The sequence below is a fragment of the Linepithema humile genome, chromosome 1, assembly GCF_040581485.1.
Source record: "Linepithema humile isolate Giens D197 chromosome 1, Lhum_UNIL_v1.0, whole genome shotgun sequence".
Lineage (NCBI taxonomy): Eukaryota > Metazoa > Arthropoda > Insecta > Hymenoptera > Formicidae > Linepithema > Linepithema humile.
In genome coordinates this window covers 17,161,583-17,166,202 of record NC_090128.1, presented here as the reverse complement: position 1 = coordinate 17,166,202, position 4,620 = coordinate 17,161,583, and positions in this window count along the sequence as shown.

Here is a 4,620-nt window from a genome sequence, read left to right as displayed (position 1 = left end):
TTGTAGATTCACAATAATTACTAAATAATTTTCACTCACAAACAGGTTTCCGAAAAATCCGGATCAAAGAAATGCATGGATAAATTTTTGTAAGGACTTAATAAAAGAAATAAAGGATTTAATATAAATTTAGATTTTAGATTTTAACATTGCTCTTATGGAAATACTGCACGAGTGCAATCCCAATGAAAAACGCCATTAAAATTTGGTATTATTGTTACATATTTTAGTTATTTTCTTTTAATTGTACATTATTTCCTAATTAAACATAACAAGTCATTCAATATTGGCGCCCTTGAGCGGCCATCTTGAGCGACCACTTTATATAGTCATTTCCGTCCGCACTTTTAAGACCAAGCGCTTCCTCCTGTTTCTTTTTACTCAATGATCGGCGTAGCCTACGCCGCGTAGGTCCGTGTGTACGCATTTGTTTGTAGTGGTAACTCACTACAGTGACGTGTGGTATGTGTATGTGTGATCGGATGGTTTGTAAACAAACGATGCTTGCGCTTGTTTCCTCGACTGAAATTTCGTCGCAAGGCTGCAATATAATGTTCGAGAAGACATAGGCGTATACAAGGTGTCAAATAAATATGAACTAAATATGACAAAATAATAAATGAAAAATATACATATAATACTATATCCCAGATAACACACAATATTGTATGAATATTCTATGTTGCATCAAATATATTTTTACGAGAATATTCTCGAAGAAATCATTTATATATGTCTGTAGAATTTCCTTGTTTATAAAAAATATTCTATAAACCTGCCCAGAATATGTCAAAATCAACAGTAGGAATATAGGAACATATTGTTTACATATTCCATAAATGTTTACTGAATATTCAAATGTACTGAAGATGTACATTGATGACGTTCAGAATGTATAGCAGAAAATAAATCAAGATTCAACTTCTGTCAATTTCATTTCCGTTCCACTTCCGATCAGCACGTGCATTAATAGTTATGCAGTTAGTCTTGATTAGTCTGTACAATTCAAGCCGTAATTATAATTAATGCAAAGATTCAATTAATCCAAAGATAAGTTTAGATTTTAAAAGTTTTTTTTTAGTAAAAATATAGCTTAAAATAATAGATTTTTTAACTTAACCCTAACATAACCTTAAAAGTACTTTCTTATAACAAATAATTTTACGTTTTAGAAAGCCGAGCAAGACTTCTGGCTTTTCGAGTTTATCTTCGAAAATTTTTTCGAAAATAATATAAAACGTAGTAAAGCGACTTTTTATAGAAACATTAAAAGAGGAACCACAGCATGCTTAGAATTATATATTTTATTGTAAGAATGTGTGCAATTTTACAGATGTAATTATTTTGTTAAAAATATCAATTTTTATTTTTAAAACATAATATTGGAATAAAAAATTAAAACAATATAAACTTTTATTTAGCATTTAATATTGGTAAAGTTGATTAAACCTTTTTTTTATATCAATGTAATTGCATAAATGTTTAGAATACTAAAAATAATTTAATAGAATATTCAGTGAATGTTTTTTACATGGTATTAAACATCTTCTTTAAATATTCTTGAAACATAATAAAGAATATTTTTTTAACCTATTTGGAATATTAAAATTGGTTTTATTTGAACGTTTTATAAAGATTTAAAGAACATCTTTTAGTACATTAAAAGAATATTCTAATATTTTCAACAAATATTTATAGAATGTTTATAGAATGTATTTGTGTTATTTGGGATATATCACTGAAGAAAAATGTCATATACTTTTCTTATTTTTATCTTTATGTAGTAAATAACTAACTAATTAATTAATTAATATATACATATACACATATATTGAATAAATAGTTATCTTTATTTTGTATTTTATATGATAATGAAAGTATGAGTCTGAAATAATGAGAGTATATATCATTTCAGTTATATAAAATACAAAATAAAGATAACTATATTCAATATGTATATGTATGTATTGAATAATTAATTAACTTATTTATTTATTTTGTATTAATTACATAAAAATAAAAATAGGGAAAGCATATAACATATTTTTCCAATTAGGTATATAGTATTATACATACATTTTTCAAATAAAATATTTTATCATATCTAATTTATATCTATTAGACACCTTGTATAAGTCTATTTCGTCTTGCATGTACATCATACAGCCATACGATAGAATTTTAATTGCGAGAAAAAAGGTTAAATGACCTTATAAATTATCCGACAAAACATAAACAGACCACACGTGTAGTAAATTACTAACTAAAAGAAATACGTATTTCTTAAAATCTGCCAGTTAACGAATAAATCCTCTTTAGCTTTCTTTTTTCTAAACTATCAGCTGACGTTAGATCGCCTCTGACAATATTTCTTAAAATCTGCCAGTTCACGAATAAATCCTCTTTAGCTTTCTTTTTTCTAAACTATCAGCTGACGTTAGATCGCCTCTGACAATATTTCTTAAAATCTGCCAGTTCACGAATAAATCGTCTTTAGCTCTTTTTTTCTAAACTGTCTGCTGACGTTAGATCGCCTCTGACAATATTTATTAAAAATTGATAGCTGACGTTAGATCGCCTCTGACAACATTTCTTAAAATCTGCCAGTTCACGAATAAATCGTCTTTAGCTCTTTTTTTTCTAAACTGTCAGCTGACGTTAGATCGCCTCTGGCTTTTGTAATTCTAAATTGCCAGTCCACGATAAAACCGCCTCTGGTTTGTCTTATTTTATATTGCCAGTTCACGAGAAAACCGCCTTTGGCTTGTCTTATTCTATATTGCCAGTCCACGAGAAAACCGCCTCTGGCTTGAAGAGAAGAACAAGAATTCTCTAATGCCAGTCCACGAGAAAACCGCCTCTGGCTTGTTTTGTTCTGTATTGCCAGTCCACGAGAAAATCACCTCTGGCTTGAAGAGAAGAATAAGAATTCTCTAATGCCAGTCCACGAGAAAACCGTTTCTGGCTTGTCGTATTTTATATTACCAGTCCACGAGAAAACCGCCTCTGGCTTGTCGTATTTTATATTGCCAGTCCACAAGAAAACCGCCTCTGGCTTGTCATATTCTTTATTGTAAGATATTTTTATTACATCATATGCTTTATATATATTATAAGATATTCGGTTTCGCACCGAGAATCGTCAGGATAGGAAACGGTAGGGCACCGGGTAACAAACTTGGTAGAAATATTCTAAGTCTACACAGTCTTTATTCGCGACCACAAGTATACAAATTATAATATTAACTGTTCGAGAGTTCGCGGAGATCTCTTTCGGAGCAATCTTTCTCGTACGAGCTCAGCTCGTATTACAGGGTTGCCAAATCTTGGGCACTTATATTAGTGTCTAACCAACAGGTGGCAGGAGCAGGACTTATCTTTTATTGAAATTCTTACAATATATATAATATATATTATGTGCTCCATATTATCTATATTCATATCAAAATATCTTTCTAAAAAATTGACATCATTTTATGACTCTTTTTACAATAAATGTATATGATGTATGCCATATTTTTTATTTCTAAAGCATGAAATATAAAGATATTTTTAATTTCTTGTGTCTATCATTTGTAAAAAAATCTTGATAAAAGAAACAACATTAATTTTGCGACTTGCAATAATCTGTTTCAATATATGCTTCTTTTAAATACTTACAATTAGCCTTATTTTACGTGATTAACTTGGTATTTAAAATACGTATCAAAATCGAAAATGTATTTCTATTACAGTAGAAAAGAAACATTCTTGTCTTACAACAGAGAGAAATGGCAAAATATAATATTGTCTAAAGTACAGTCTAACAAAAACTGTTAAAATTGAACATTTTATAAAACCACTGTGATTCATGAAAAATCAGAACTATTATTTAAAAAATATAAACATATTTCGACTGTGTGTTTTAAACCGCACCACACATTCAAAATTCACAGAATAAAATTATTTCTGCAAAGTTGTGTATAATGTCAGTGGAAAAGTGATTTATTTGTTATTACATATACATGATATTTTATCATTCCTCTCTGGTGTAAGACTACAATGTTTTTTTTCTACTGAACTAGAAATTAATTTTACATTTTGATGTGTATTTTAGATACCAAGGTAAACGCATAAAATAAGGCTAATTGTAAGTATTTAAAAGAAGTATATATTGAAACAGATTATTGCAAGTCACAAAATTAATGTTTTTTTTATCCAAATTTTTTTACAAGTGATACATACAAGAAACTAAAAATACCTTTATATTTCATGCTTTATAAATAAGTTATATGACATATACATTTATTATAAAAATATATACAATATACAAAATAATATTAACTTTTTACATAGATACTTTGATGTGAATATACATAATATGGAGCACATAATATATATAATATAAACACATGAAGCACATGAATAAAAGTATTTTACAGAAATTAGAATATGAATGTATGTAACTAAATAATATAAATATTTGCAAAAATGTTGCAAAATTTATGTATAATACATACACTTTTTTATCCTTCAGAGTGCCTTCAACCCATTTTTTTCAGCCGGGTTTCGTAGCACAGAACAGAAACACACACACACACACACACACGCGCGCGCGCGCGCACACACACACACAACTAA